Source organism: Leptonychotes weddellii, chromosome X, assembly GCF_054177405.1.
Source record: "Leptonychotes weddellii isolate Sample4059 chromosome X, ASM5417740v2, whole genome shotgun sequence".
NCBI lineage: Eukaryota > Metazoa > Chordata > Mammalia > Carnivora > Phocidae > Leptonychotes > Leptonychotes weddellii.
Window position 1 is genome coordinate 22,331,047 of NC_138385.1, and position 16,592 is coordinate 22,347,638.

Here is a 16,592-nt window from a genome sequence, read left to right on the forward strand (position 1 = left end):
TCTTTTTAGCTCATTTTTCCTTATTTCTCTATAATTAACATTCCTAGGTAGCATATCAGTGCAGATATGCCAATGGGGGCTTGGAATTTTTTCTCCACAGGCTCAACTGGTTTGCTGCCAATGCATCCCCCTAAAGCAGCTTCAAGAAGACCCAGTTAGGCAAGCTTCTAGACTTTGTGGTGTCTGTGAGGCTTGGGGTAGAAGTGAGCCCAACAGTTATCATGGAGCAATTGCTAACCATGTTCCCAAATATGGTCTGAGCTCACTAGGCTGCATTCAGATAAATGATGCATCCCAGCCAAAGAAGTAATCACCCTCCACTCTCTGCACCAGTTTGTGTGCATGACTGAACCCAATTTGACTGCATCCAGGAGACTGACCAGGAGAATCATTAGTATAAAACCATGTTAATGAGTCAGTTACTACATACCTATTTTTTAATTCTTTTTAATTTTTTAAATTTATTTGACAGAGAGAGACAGGGAGAGAGGGAACACAAGCAGGGGGAGCGGGAGAGGGAGAAGCAGACTCCCTGCTGAGTAGGGAGCCCGATGTGGGGCTCGATCCCAGGACCCTGGGATCATGACCTGAGCCGAAGGCAGACACTTAACAACTGAGCCACCCAGGCGCCCCACTACATACCTATTTTGTGCCAGACCTGAAGATACAGTTCCTGCCCTCAAAAGGATCACTCCAGTGAACCATGGAACAGCTGAGGGAACTGGGAAGTATGTTTAGCCTGAAAAAGAGATAGCTCCAAGGTAGAGGGGATGGAAGAGGTCAAGTAGAGTCTAAGGCTTGTTTTAAATTCTTGAAAGGAATGTTGTATAGAAGAGAAATTGACTTGTTGTATAGAAGAGAAATTGAATAATCCATACCCTGAGAATGTGGCAAACACTGTCCACAGAACAGCACTGTGAAGGGCTATAATAGGGAATTTGCTAGGCCTCCTGTGATGGGATAAAAATAACTGCGGAAAAGTGAACTTCTGGATTGAGCAGAAGATACCGGGGACCAGCTAAGCTGGCAAGCATGTGGTGAACATCTCACCTTTGTCCACCCAGCATCTGCTTCCCCTGCACTTCTTATGATCCTCTTATACTGCCAATCACTAGCCCCCACCTCCTTAAACACAAGGGTGGGTGGGTGACCCAAGAACCTGAGCTCAGGGCTGACTCAGCAGCAAAAGTGACCTGAGGAAGAGTCTCAGAGTACTGACTACAACCACTGACTTCCCTCTGGCCTGTGGTCAGGGTAGATTCTTAGAGCCTGGGACAGAGCTGAGGTTGTAGCTAAGGGATTGGATGATCCCTTAGTAAATGGTCCCAACTGGGGGAGTGCATGAGTCAGGGTTTAATTCAAGAAGCAGAGCCACTAGGAGTGGCATTAACTTCTAGGAACTTCTATATATATGTTATATGGATTTGTTACAGAGATTTGACATTACAGGCACACCTCATCTTATTGTGCTTCACTTTATTGTGCTTTGCAGCTATTGTTTTTCTTTTACAAATTAAAAGGTTGTGGTAACCCTGCATGGAGCAATCTATTGGTGCCATTTTTCTAACAGCATTTGCTCACTTCGTGTCTCTGTGTCACATTTTGGTAATTCTTGCAATATTTCAAAGTTTTTCATTATTATTTTATTTATTGTGGTGACTTACAAAAAGCTCAGATGATGGTTAGCATTTTCTAGCAATCAAGTATTTTTAAATTAAGGTATGTACGGGCGCCTGGGTGGCTCAGTTGGTTAAGTGACTGCCTTCAGCTCAGGTCATGATCCTGGAGTCCCAGGACCAAGTCCTGCATTGGACTCGCTGCTCAGTGGGGCGTCTGCTTCTCCCTCTGACCCTACCCTCTCTCGTACACTCTCTCTCTCACTCTCTCTCTCTCAAATAAATAAAATCTTTTAAAAATTTAATTAATTAATTAATTAAGGTATGTACATTGTTTTCTGAGACATAATGCTATTGCACACTTAACAGATTACAGTATAGTATAAACATAACTTTTATATACATTGGGAAACCAAAAAATTAAGTTGACTCTCTTTACTGTGATAATTTGCTTTTTCAGTGGTCTGGAACTGAGCCTGCAATATCTCTGAGTTGTGCCTGTGTAGAATTGTGGGAGCTGGGGGTGGGGGTCGCCTGGGTGGCTCAGTCAGTTAAAAGTCTGACTCTTGGGGGCGCCGGGGTGGCTCAGTTGGTTAAGCGACTGCCTTCGGCTCAGGCCATGATCCTGGAGTCCTGGGATCGAGTCCTGCATTGGGCTCCCTGCTCGGCAGGGAGTCTGCTTCTCCCTCTCCCACTCCCCGTTTGTGTTACTTCTCTCACTGTGTCTTTCTCTGTCAAATAAATAAATAAAATCTTTAAAAAAAAAAAAAAAAGTCTGACTCTTGGTCTCGGCTCAGGTGTTGATCTCACGGTCATGAGTTCACCCTGCATTGGGTTCAATGTTGGCCATGGGGCCTACTTAAAAAAAAAAAAAAGACTTGTGGGAGCTGGTAAAGTAGTCTTGGGGTCTCCATAAGGCTGTTGTCTTTGTGTCTGATATTATAGCTTGAAGTCCACAGGGCAGGCTGTTGGCAAGGGAAGATGAGCATATGGTGCAGAAGAACAAAGATATTCTGAAACCCACAAGCACAAGCTGGAGCCCACAAGGATAAGACCAAAACTCATGTTAGTTCCTGTTGCCTCTGACTTTGGTAATATAGGTGTCCTGCTAGCCACAGACACCTGTCCTGGGACTTGGAGAAGCTGAAGAGAGATCCAGGAGCAGGTGGAGTCATTGCAGGCCCAGCCATTGCCTCATAGGAATGAAGTGAGCCAACAGATCAGCAACATGTATGAGCTACAAAATGGCTGCTGCTTCATTTCCGCCTTTCAAATCTCACACAAGAATCTCTCCTGTGGCTCACCCTAGTGGGAAATAGACAGGAAAGGAAATTCTGGGGAATGTAGTTCAGCCTAGCCAAGTTTACTGCTTAGAGAGGACAGAGGTAGAGGCTAGGAACCAGAAACAGCATGATGGGTAGACAAAAGCCTAATAGAAGTTATAGGAATAATTTTCAAACAACCTGAGTTATCTAATAATTGTAATCCTAAGTCATACATCATAAACCAGGAAGCTCCTCAGCTCTGGATGTGTTCAGGCAGAGGCTTATGGCCAGACTGTGGAAGGTCTTAAATACCAGTGAGGATCCATACTGTGTTTTTAGAACAGTCACTCTGGTAGATGAATTGGAGGAGGCGAGACTGAAGAAACGGAGACTCACTAGAAACCTTCTTCAGGAACATGGGGTAAAGGTAATGAGAATGGGAACGAGGGCAATGGTGGTGGAGGAGGCATGGGAAGAATGAATTTGGGAGACAGGTGGAGGGAAACTGGAGAGAACTTAGCAGCTGATATGAGCTGGGACGGGGTATTCATTTCCCGTGGTGTCTGTAACAAACAGTTTTAGTGGCTGAAAACAACAGCAATTCAGTCTCTTACAGTTCTGGAGGCCAGAAGTCCGAAATGAATCTTATGGGACAAAAATCAAGGTATTGGCAGGGCTGGATCTTTCCGGAGATTCCAGAGGAGACTCTGTTCCTTATCTCTTTCAGCTTCTGGTGGCTGCTGGCCTTCCTTGCCTTGTGGCTGTATCACCCCAATCTCTGCCTCCACAGTCACGATGCCTTCTCCTCTCCCATGTCAAATCTCCTTCATCCTCTCTCTTAAGGACACTTATGATTACATCAGACTCACCCACATAATCGAGGATAATCTTCCTATTTCAAGATTCCTTTTTTTTTCCAATCAAGAAACAAAGTTCATAAACATTTGATTGCTAATTCTCTCAACTTTCTTGTGAGGACAGCTAACAACTTACTCATGTTACAGACACAGTCATCCAAGGGCTCCATCCCTTCCTGGAATAAAAAAGAATATCAATAATTTTTTTTTAAATATCAGGCTTGATTAATATTTTTAAAGAATAAGGTTATTTGGGGGCACCTGGCTAGCTCAATTGGAAGAGCATGTGACTCTGGATCTCAGGGTCGTGAGTTTGAGTCCCACTTTGATTGTAGAGATTACTCAAATAACTTTTTAAAAAATTCTAAAAATAAGATTCTTTCAAAAATCACTTATAAAACACATTCACTACCTATACTTGAAGATAGTCAAATATAAAAATATATATATATATATATATTCGGGGCTCAGTCAGTTAAGCGTCTGCCTTCAGCTCAGGTCATGATCCCAGGGTACTGGGATTGAGCCCCATATCGGGCTCCCTGCTGAGCAGGGAGCCTGCTTCTCCCTCTCCCTCTGCCTGCTACTCTCCCTGCTTGTGCTCTCTCTCTCTCTCTGTCAAATAAAGAAAATCTTTAAGATATATATATTCAATCAAAACTTGATCAACGGGCGCCTGGGTGGCTCAGTCGCTGAGCGTCTGCCTTCTGCTCAGGTCATGATCCCGGGGTCCTGGGATCAAGCCCCGCATCAGGCTCCCTGCTCGGCGGGAAGCCTGCTTCTCCCTCTCCCACTCCCCCTGCTTGTGTTCCCTCTCTGGCTGTGTCTCTCTCTGTCAAATAAATAAAATCTTAAAAAAAAAAAACTTGATCAAAGTTCAAAAAAATAGGCTGCTCATTGGGGAAGGAAGTTTTTTTCCTTTTTAAGTTATTTTTTTATTCAACTAAAATTAACATACAGTGTTATATTAGTTTCAGATGTACAATATAATGATTCAATAATTCTATACATTACTCAGTGCTCATCACAATAAATGTACTTAATCCCCTTTACCTATTTCACCCATTCTGTCACCCTCCTCCCCTCTGGCAACCACCAGTTTGTTCTCTATATTGGTCTGTTTTTTGTTTCTTTTTTCCTTTGTTCATTTGTTTTGTTTCTTAAATTCACATATGAGCAAAATCATACAGTATTTGTCTTTCCCTGACTGACTTACTTCACTTGGCATTTTACCTTCTAGATTCATCCATGTTGTTGCAAATAGATTTCATTCTTTTTTATGTCTAATATTCCATTGTGTATCTATACCATTATTTATCTTTGGGGTATATACCTAGTAGTACAATTGCTGGGTCATCGGGTAGCTCTATTTTCAACTTTTTGAGAAACCTCCATACTGTTTTCCGCAGTGGCTGCACCAGTTTGCATTCCCACCAACAGTGCAAAGTGTTCCCTTTTCTCTACATCCTCACCAACACTTGTTATTTCTCGTGTTTTTTATTTTAGTCACTGACAGGTACGAGGTGCTATCTCATTGTGGTTTTGATTTGCATTTATTTCCCTGATGATTAGTGGTGTTGAGTGTCTTTTCATGTGTCTGTTGGCCATCTGTATGTCTTCTTTGGAAAAATGTCTGTTCATGTCTTCTGCCCATTTTTTTCTTTCTGCCCATTTTTAATGGATTTTTTCTTGGTGTTGAGTTATCCTATTTCAATATTCTTTTTTTCTATTTCAATATTCTTAATCACATCTGCAAAGTCCCTTTGCCATACAAGGTAACACCCACAGGTTATAGGGATTTGGATGTGGATATCTTGTGGGGAGCCATTATTTGCCTATCACAGATAGCAAAAAGATAGAAGGCAGCTATAATTCAGGCTTCAAATCTGCTGGCTCAGACCATGATAGAAAAACTAACTATGATAAGACTATCAACAAGAAGAAGAAAAAAGAAGAGAAAACAGTTTGGGGGAAAAGAGTTTACTTTGGGATATGTTACCTACGATACAAGAGGTTGGTAGGACATCCATATGGAGAGGCCCACAAGAAACTTGGAATATCAGAGTTTGAAGCTTTGGAAAAGTATCCAGGCTGAAGATAAAGATTTGAGAGCATCTACAGAGATATGGTAGAGGAAGAGTTTAAGCTCTTTGAAAGTAGAGATTAGATGCTTTCAGTTCTATCCTCAGTGACTAGCATGGTGTCTGGTTCATAGTAGATGTTCAACAAGTGTTTGTTGAATGAACAGATGAAAGTAAGATCCCAGAGGAGAACAGCAGGGTGGGGTAGAGTGTATGGAGGAGTGGAGTTTGGATGGGAGGAGAAAGTTACCTTCTCTGAAGCAAGACGTAATAAAAGGGAGAAAAGGCGTTTACACAAAATAATTCTGAAATGAATAGGCTATGTTGCAAGATCTCACTTTGGACAATTCTGGTATTATCAAAATGGAAGGTGAAGTCATCAGTGAGGAATGTTACTGAGAGTGAGATTGAGATTTGTGGAAAGTAAACCATAAAATGTCAGAACTGAAAAGGACCTTATAGAGAAGCCCACAGCCCTCATTTTACAGATAGGAAAACTGAGGATTCAAGAAAGGAACACATTTGCTCGGGTTACCAAAGCAAATAGAGTTTGGTTCAATTTATGCAACATATATTTATTGAATGTTGAGTCTATACCAGGCAGACCGTATGCTAGGTGATGGAAGTACAGTGAAAAACAAGGCAGGCATAGGACCTGACCTCACTGAGTTTTTAGTGCAGTGGCAAAGACACAGAAGCAAGTAGGGGGGTAAGTACTATGGTGGGAGGAGGTTAAATTGCTGAGGGAGAGCATAGAGGAGGAAGCATGTGACGTAACAAGAAATGAATAGCAAGATTGGTGAGCTGATATTCCAGCCCAGCTGAGGGCAGACAGTGACTTGGCTGTTCACCCAGGTACCAGTTTCATGACCTAAGTGGTATTTATAATTCCAGGGAGAAGAAAAGAAGGCAACTCCTAGGACCTTGACTCTGGTTCCAACATTCCTTTGTACTTGGCTCTTTTCCTCATGTTCCCCAGACAGGCCAGACCATGGAAGGAGCACTTCAGTAAATTGAGTGATCAACTGGTGGATTAAATCCTATAAATTTGAACACACTAACAAATAGGAGAAAAACTCAGAAGTTTAGCTCTACTTTTCCAAGGGCGCCCAGGATTGAAAAAGCTGACAGAGCAGGGATTAGTTGCCTAAAGAAAGTGAGGTTTGCGATGAGATTTCAAGTTCACAACCGGGGAGATTAACAAAGAGGGCAGCCCCGTTTGTTTCACTACTTTAATGTGCCATCACATCTCTCTTAAGACCAGTTGTGCTAGGAGCCAATAATAGCTTAAGGCAATTATGTTTTGGCAAAGAACACATTTTTTTTAAAGATTTTATTTATTTATTCATAAGAGACAGAGAGAGAGAGAGAGGCAGAGGGAGAAGCAGGCTCCCCACTGAGCAGGGAGCCCGATGCAGGACTCGATCCCAGGACCCTGGGATCATGACCCGAGCCGGAGGCAGAAGCTCAACCATCTGAGCCACCCAGGCGCCCGGCAGAGAACACATTTAAAGTGTACAAAAACATATACACCACTTCTCTAGCTTGAAGTAAAACAGTTACATTTCTATTAGTTTTCTAATTAAATGATCCCTAGTCCCTCAGTTTACCCATCATTAGAATATGCTTCTTCACTCTCTAGGGTGCCTCCTCTTGCAAGGGTCCTATGAATCTCAGGGGTGCATAGTCATTTCAAAGGGTCAGTACTGGCTTCTGTCGCCTTGAGGAAAGAAAGCTGGAAGCCCGCTCAGTCCACCTAGGAAATGTTTTCTTCAGCTGTTGTCCCTGTTGCTAAAACACAGCATTGCTAGGAGTCCAGCAGTCTAACCCCATCCTGGGTGCCATGGTGGTTGAGGCATGCGCTGGCACAGAAGCTTCTCCAGGTATTGGGGGTAGTAACAGAAGGACTGTTGTACTCAGCTGTGGGCAGGTCACGCCACCCATAGGCCTCAGCCTCAAAGCCTGGCCGACCTGGATAGCGGCAAGCCTCCATCTGCACTCAGATGAAGAAACCGAAACACTCTGCAAGTCTTTCTCTTGAGGACATGAGTGTAGTTTCCCAAAGAAGAGGGTGGAAATGCAAGAGGGGCTGCAGAACAAATACTGGGGGGACTTGAGAGAGGGAGGTTGAGAGACAACAAGCAAGAGTGCCAGTGAGACATCCCTCTTCTGAAGGCCTAAAATGGCGAGGTTTCCTGCCATCTCCTTGTGGAATTCTAGTGAAAGATTTCATAGATAAAGCAGAGCTTTCCAACCCATGGGCCCTGACACACTGAAGTGCGGTCAGTGGATTAGAAGTGGGCAAGGATTATTGATCTTTTCAGTGTTTGGGGCAATCAGGTAGGGCTTAGGGAAGCCAGAGCTCCCAGGCCAGTCGTCACCAGCTGCTGGAGGCTGAGGTGGGTTTTTGTTTTTGTTTTTCAAAAGACAGACCCTGTAGATACGAATCTGGAATCTGCCCTACAGTCTTCGCACTCGCCGTCCATTGCTTCATGCTGAGCAGACCAAGGAGGTGCTCCACCACCAGGACATCAATTTGGGGGAGACAAGGGGAGAGAGTGAGGAGGGGAACTGCTGGGGTATGGGGTGCAGCTCCAAGGAACAGACTCAAATTCACCCCTTCACACGTCACACACTTAGCATCTGTTTGCTGTGCCCTTTCAGTTGCACCCAACTTAGCCATGTGGTGACTACACGTGTGCTCTGCAAATTGTAGCATCATCATGATTTCAAAATCCTGTGCTTGACATAAAAAAGTTCGACTGGATTTGAAATCCGTTTGTGTCATCAAAAGATATTCCATCATAGTATTTATCAATAAGGGAAGATGACTCTTTAAATATACTTCAACTCTTGCAAATTTTGGAATGATTGTAAAGCAAGGCTTAAATTGTCTTTTTTTAAAAAACAATTTTTTAAAGTAAACTCTACACCCAATGTGGGGCTCAACCCTGAGATTTAGAATCACATGGTCTACCGACTGAACCAGCAGGGTGCCCCCAGGTTTAAATCGTCTTTACTGTCTACTTGTGGGAACAAAGTTTCTTATCAAAGGAGACCATGAAGAATTCAAAGAGTTACCACCAAAATCCTGATAGGGAATGTGTATAAACACTTCAAGCACAACACCTGATATAAAAAGTTATATTGAAGGGGGCGTGCCTGGGTGGCTCAGTCGGTTAAGCATCCAACTCTTGATTTTGGCTCAGGTCAGGGTTGTGAGATGGAGCCCTACATCTGGTTCACACGCTGGGCGTGGAGCCCGCTTAAGATTCTCCCTCTGAGGGCGCCTGGGTGGCTCAGTTGGTTAAGTGACTGCCTTCGGCTCAGGTCATGATCCTGGAGTCCCGGGATCGAGTCCCGCATCGGGCTCCCTGCTGAGCAGGGAGTCTGCTTCTCCCTCTGATGCTCCCCCCTCTCATGTGCTCTCTCTCTCTCTCTCTCATTCTCTCTCTCAAATAAATAAATAAAATCTTTAAAAAAAAAAAGATTCTCCCTCTGCACCTCTCTCTAAAAAAAAAAAAAAAGTTATATTGAAGGAAGCTTATGTTTTTCATGAAACATTTTTGAAAATATTTTATGTATGTTTGACACACATGTTTAATTTCTTTTTTAAGATTTTATTTGACAGAGAGAGAGAGAGATCACAAGCAGGGGGAGAGGCAGAGGGAGAGGGAGAAGCAGGCTCCCCACGGAGCAGGGAGCCGGACGTCAGACTTGATCCCAGAACCCTGGGATCATGACCTGAGCCAAAGGCAGACACTTAACCAACTGAGCCACCCAGGTGCCCCACGTTTAATATCTTCTTTAACATTTTGTATTTATTTTTCTTATAATTATATGACATGAAAAAGTAATGGATGTTGTCAGTAAGTCTCATACACATACCCTCTATTTTCCCCCAGGTGTCATACAGATGTTATCATTTTCCATTTGTGTCATGATATAAAAGGGCTGGGAAATCACATTAAGATAAGAAGAAAAAGAGTTGCTTAAACCACTTTACTAATCAAGACTTACTTATTTGTAAGTAGCTCAACGACAACTAGTTTAAGCTGAATAAGCAGTGGGGGTGGAAGAGCACCTTTACTGACCCAAGAACCAGGAATGTATCAACAGCAGAGAAGGAACTGGCTGCAGTGATGACTGGATGAAGGAATGCAAATACCATTAGCTTGCTCTCACTATCTCTAGATCTCCCTTTCTCTATTTCTCATTGCTGCTTCTCTTGGAATGTTTCCTTTTCTACCTCCTCCTGTCAGATTTTCTACATGAGGCAGGGAAGAAGGCTCTAAACAGATCGGGGCTTATATCTTTACAGCTGTGTCTGGTATTAGTATGAAAATTCTTGGGAATGATTCTGATTAGCCCACTTTGGGTCAGGTGGCCACCCCTTGCTCAAGGGTCCAGGGTCTGTTAGTAGAATAGTCACTGAGGAATTCATGACTCTTGATAGCCTCAAATTTTTGTTTTTTCCCAAAATCTGCATTGTAGTTCTGTGTATCTCCAGTCTGGAAGACACAAGATTGGAGGGTTTCTGGAAAGAAATGGTATCAGCTTCCAGATTACCTTCTAGGATTCCAGTTGTCACAGGGCTGAGGGGGCACAAGTCCTTCCCAGGTTGATTATTAGGTAAAGTCACCAAATAGTCTTAGAGGGATACTACAGATGGTCAGATGGCTCCTCTAGCATGACAGACTTTAAGATTAACATCCCTGATTTCAATCTTTAAAAAAAAAAAAAAAAAGTCAAACGCTTAACCAACTGTCTTTGGCTCAGGTCATGATCCTGGAGTCCCTGGATCGAGTCCCGCATCGGGCTCCCTGCTCAGCAGGGAGTCTGCTTCTCCCTCTGACCCTCCAGCCTCTCATGCTCTCTCTCTATCATTCTCTCTCTCTCTCAATAAATAAATAAAAATCTTTAAAAAAAAAAAAGTCAAACATCCCTGATTTCTCCTCTGTATGGAAGCGAGGCCCATGCTACACCAGGGTGTATCAATCAGGATGGGCTAGGATCTGCTGGAGTAACAATCCTTAAATCTCAGGGGCTTAAAATAACAAATATTTATATCTCTTCCACGCTTCATGTCCGCCATGAGTTGGCAGGGGTCTCTGCTCATTATGATCACTCATGGACCCAGCTTGAAGGAAAAAGAATGCTCCAGAGAGTCTACCATTGGTAACTAAGTTCTCTGGTTTAAAAGTGACATATCACTACTACTGTCTTATCAGCTTGGACTGCTATAACAAAATACCATAGACTGTGTGTCTTAACAGAAATTTATTTCTCACTGGGAAGTCCAAAATCAAGGTGCTAGCCAAATTGGTTGCTGGGGAGAGCCCTCTTCCTGGTTTACACATGGGTATCTCCTGTATCCTTACATGGCAGAGAGAGCATCTCTCTTATTTTCTTCCTCCCCTTCCCCCTCCCCTTCCCCTCCCCACCCCCTTCTGCTGCTGCTGGGGCTACTTTGGTTATTCTTTACTTCACTCTTTATTATTTTTTTGTGTCTCTTCCTATAAGGGCACTCCCATTTCTGAGCACTCTACCTTCATGACCTAATTACCTCCCAAAGACCCCACCTCCAAATACTATCACATGGGCTTCAGTATATGAATTTTGAGGGCACAGAAGCATTCAGTCTGTAGCAACTACTCACACATCACAGGCCCCACCCAACCTCAAAGAGGCCTGGAAGTGAAATCCCACCATGTACCTAAGGAGAACCAGAAAAACATGGTTAATAGCACTGATGTTTATAACATCGGTTTATAACTGGAGAATGGGTGGTTGAGGCCTACAAAAAAATGACATAGATAGGTGATCTCTCAGCATTATTATACCTGATCTCAGAAGAATGCAATATGAAAAATGCAAATTATTAAACCAGATCAAATGTGGGTTACATATTCACAGTGCATGAAGGACACAAAAGGATTCAGCTTAGAATCTCTCTAGCACATCCAAATGTTTATTTACAGATCATTTACTAAAGAATTCTGTAACCCTCGAGTTGAACCTTAGGTTAACTCTTTTCACACACATTTGAATTTTTACTGTATGTTGTGTTGCCTATCTCAGTGTTTCTGACACAGCGTATAAATTGATCCACAGGTTCTCCAGGGTGAGTCCTAAAGGGTGTCTTGTTAGTCAAACCCAAGAAGAAGACTAAAAGGCACAGTGAAATAAAAATTGTGACATCAACTATGCAGAATAAGAAATTCACAGGGGTAGGACAAGAGTAATCTCTTCCCCCACATGAAAGCTCCCCTTTTTCTTTTCAGAAGTGGCTGGTGGGATTTTTCCAAGAAGACTCAGCAGTTGACATGTTTACACATTAAAATGAATAGCAAAGACCTGGGAAGACACTTTATTCCCACAGCAAAGTTGTTCCAACGATAACCCAATATTAACATATGGCAACGCCTTCACTCAAGAGGACACCCCACACCTCTGTACAACAAGGACAAAAGCACACTTCTAGTCTGGTTATCTTTGCCAATGAACCTCAAAATCATCAGCAACCAATGCACAGCCAAACTTTGCCACCACTGGCAAGGTGAACCAAACAAAACATTCAGTCTCCCTGTGCAGGGCGCCTGGGTGCCTCAGTTGGTTAAGTTACTGCCTTCGGCTCAGGTCATGATCCTGGAGTCCCTGGATCGAGTCCCACATCAGGCTCCCTGCTCAGCAGGGAGTCTGCTTCTCCCTCTGACCCTTCCCCCTCTCATGCTCTCTCTATCTCATTCTCTCTCTCAAATAAATAAATAAAATCTTTAAAAAAAAAAAATCTCCCTGTGCACAAACTTTCAATCAGCCCCTGGGGATGCTGCTTATCAAGTGTTAAGCACTGGGGCAGCAAAGTTGGAGGCCTTCAAAAGTGGTAGAAAACTTGGCATCAGTCCTCATGGACTTGACATTCCACTTGAAAGAGACAGACCTGATATTAAGAAAAGTTGAGAAGAAAAGAAGAAAGAAAGAAAAGAAAAAAAAGAAAGAAAGAAAGAAGGAAAGAAAGAAAGAAAAGTTAAGTTGTAATTGCAGGCATGAAAAAATAGCCTTCAGTTACACAAGCAATACTACTAACTCACCAAGAACAGGAGCACCACCACTACCCTACTGCCCCATCCTCCAACCCCTTGAACTTGGCTGCTTTGCCCCAAATGTATCTGGAAGATTTACATTGCACGCCTGGAGCAAATCAAATAAGAAAATTGGTAGGAGCTCCTTCCCAGGAAAAACCAGCAAATTCATTGAAGGCTGAGGCACCAGTAGAATCCTGACACCAATAGATACAGAATGTCTGACATTCATTCATTCCCTTACTTAGTCATTCATTTGCAAATGTTTATGAACATCCATTAATTGCTAAGCTGCATGCTAGGCATTGGACAAGACAAACCGTGAGAGACTATGGACTCCGAGAAACAAACTGAGGGTTTTAGAAGGGAGGGGGGGTGGGGGGATGGGTTAGCCCGGTGATGGGTATTAAGGAGGGCACGTACTGCATGGAGCACTGGGTGTTATACGAAAACAATGAATCATGGAACACTACATCAAAAACTAATGATGTACTGTATGGTGACTAACATAACATAATAAAATTAAATTAAATTAAAAAAATAAAATCTATTTTGTTTGATGGAAAAAAAAAAAAGATGGTCATGGTCCCTGCCCTTATAGAGCTCACATCCTGGTGAGGGAGACTAGTACAGTTGACGTTGAACAAACTGGGGCTTAAGGGCACCAACGCCCTGTGTAATCAAAACTCTACAAATAAATTTCACTCCCCAGAAACGTAGCTACTAATAGCCTACTGTTGACCAAAAGCCTTACCGATAACATAAGCAGTTGATTAATACATATTTTGTATGTTATGTGTATGATATACTGTATTCTTACAATAAAGCTGCAGAAGAGAAAATGTTAGCAAGAAAATCATAAGAGAAAATACACTTACAGTACTCTCCTGTAGTTATCAAAAAAAAAAAATCCACACATAAGTAGATCCGCACAGTTCAAACCTATGTTGTTCAAAGGTCAACCGCAAACTGTTAATTATGCTGCTATAACAGGGGAATACAGAGACCCGTGGGGGCACCGAGGAGGGGTCCTCAGCACAATTTAGGTGACTCAAGGAGAGATTCTGGTGACATCTAAGCTAAAGCCTGATGAAGGGGTGGAGAAAGAGAGCTCCAGGCAGAGTGAAAGTTAGGTGCAGAAGCACGGAGGTAAAAGACTCAAGTGGAGATCTAGAAAAAGACTGCAGAGCGGCGTCTTAGAGTGCAGGAGAAGAATGGGAGACCGACAGGAAGTAAAGCTAGAGAAATAATCAAGGTACAGGTATGGCAGAGCCTTGCAAACCATGGGATCAGAATTTGGACTTTATCCTAATGGCAGTAAGAGTTTTAAGCGGGAGCAGAGCGGCCTGAACAGGTTTGCATTAGAGAGATGGGTCTGGTTGCAAAGAGCAGGAATGGTAGGAGGGCAAGAGAAAAAAAAAAGGGAGCTCGGTTAGAGGGCAGCGTTTGGTGCCCCAAGCAAGAAATGATGGTGGCCTGGGAGAAGATAATAGATGTTATAGTGGCGAATAAGAGAGGTTGAATTTGAGAGGTGTTTTGAAAGTGGACTTGACAGGGCGCCTGGGTGGCTCAGTTGGTTAAGCGACTGCCTTCGGCTCAGGTCGTGATCCCGGAGTCCCGGGATCGAGTCCCACATCGGGCTCCCTGCTCAGCGGGGAGTCTGCCTCTCTCTCTGACCCTCCCCCCTCTCATGCTCTCTATCTCATTCTCTCTCTCAAATAAATAAATAAAATCTTTAAAAAAAAAAAAAAAAGAAAGAAAGTGGACTTGACAGGATTTGGTCATTGATTGGATAAGGAGAGGGGAAGAAAGGTCACAGAGGATATTCAGGTCTCTGACCTGAGCTATGAGTGCGGCCATTTACTGAGCTAGGGGAGGCAGGGTGTTCAAAATGAGAGACACCTCTGTGGAAGATCGGGGGCTTATCAGCATGGAGTGCTGATGGGATCCCTAGTTCTAGATGAAACCACCTGGTCATGGATGAAACCCCCTAGCCTCACTACTCAGTGCGGTCGTGACCAGCAGCATGGGCATCACTTGGGAGCTTTTTAGAAACGCAGACTCTCCAGCCCCACCCCAGACCTACTGAAGGCAAATCTGCACTTGAGCAAGCTCCCCGGCGCTCGGTATGCACATTAAAGTCTGAGAAGCTCTGCTCTAGGAGGCTTATCAATTTCTCAACCTGGGCTCTGTATAAACACTGCCTGTGAGGCACTTTGTCCCTCTCTCTCAAATGAAGTTGTTTATTTGCAATAAACAAAAATTGGTAAGGCAAAATCACTTTCACATATGAACTTATTATAGACATTACAGAAAAGAGACACAGGCTGTGGAATCACACAAAATTTGTGTGCCTTACTAAGAAGAAGACAGAGATGCATTTTTTTTTTAGAAGTTTTATTTATTTAAGTAATCTCTACACCCAACATGGGGCTCGAACTCATGACCCCGAGATCAAGAATTGCATGCTCTTCCGACTGAGCCAGTCAGGGGCCCTCAGAGATGCATTTTGATGAAGAAATCAGCCCCTATGATAGACAGAATTACATGTCACATGATCTGTTAAAGAAAGAAATTTACAGTCTCAGTGAAGTGACAGACCCTTAATCTTCCACTAGACAAATTTTGTGACTCCACTTAAATTCATGTGATCCACACCCCTTACAGATAGCCTTTTGAAGTGTCTTAACTATAATATTTCATACCCCTCATCTCCCTACGAAGGAATCCCTACTAAGATTTTAAGAGTTTCTTCCCATGACTGCTGGAGCTCTTCCAGAGAACCCTGAGAGGACGTTCGGCTAAGAATGAATTTTACCAATTTGTTTAATTCCATCAAAGCATGGTTATAAAACTTAATAGCTACTAGTTGTATTAGGGTCCTCCCAAGAGACAGTGTGTGGGGGAGGGGGTGTATGTGTGTGTGTACAGGGAGAGAGAGAGAGAGAAGGATTTCTTTTAAGGAATTGGCTTACATGCTTTGGGGGCCAACAAATTTGAAACCTGTAGGACTGGCTGACAGTTTGGAAATTGAGGTAAGAGTTGTTGCAGTCTTGAGTCTGAGCTCTATAGGGCAGCCCAACAGGCTGGAAACTCAGGCAGAATTTCTATGTTATAGTCTTGAGGTGGAATTCACTTCTTCAGGAAACTTCAGTCTTTGCTCTTATGGCCTTCAACTGATTGGATGAGGCCCACCCATATTATAGAGAGTAACCTGCTTTACTTAAAGTCAACTGGTTGTAAATGATCCATCTAAAAAATATCTTCATAGCAACATCTAGACTTGTGTTTGATCAAACAACCAGGTACCATAGTCTAGCCTGGTTAACACATAAAATTAACCATCAAACAGTTTTTCATTTCACTAGTTTGTGGTGGCGGTCTATGAGAAACCAAAAGAATGGAGTGTTATTCTGCATGTACCTCTTTCAGGCATGGGAGTGACTTTTTCTAAAGGCTCCTGTAGAGGTTTCTTTCTCCCCACAGTGTGCCACAGCCGTACATTTGAGGCTTGTACACCATGGCTAAGAAGCACACATTTTTCACTTATTTTTTATGACCCGTAACTTGCAAGATGGGAAGAACCTCAGGCATGCACCTCTGTGGTAGCAACTTCTAATGTTCATTAATGTCTGGTTCTCCTCTCCTTCCTTTTTTTTTTTTAGTTTTACTTATTTATTTTTTAGTGATC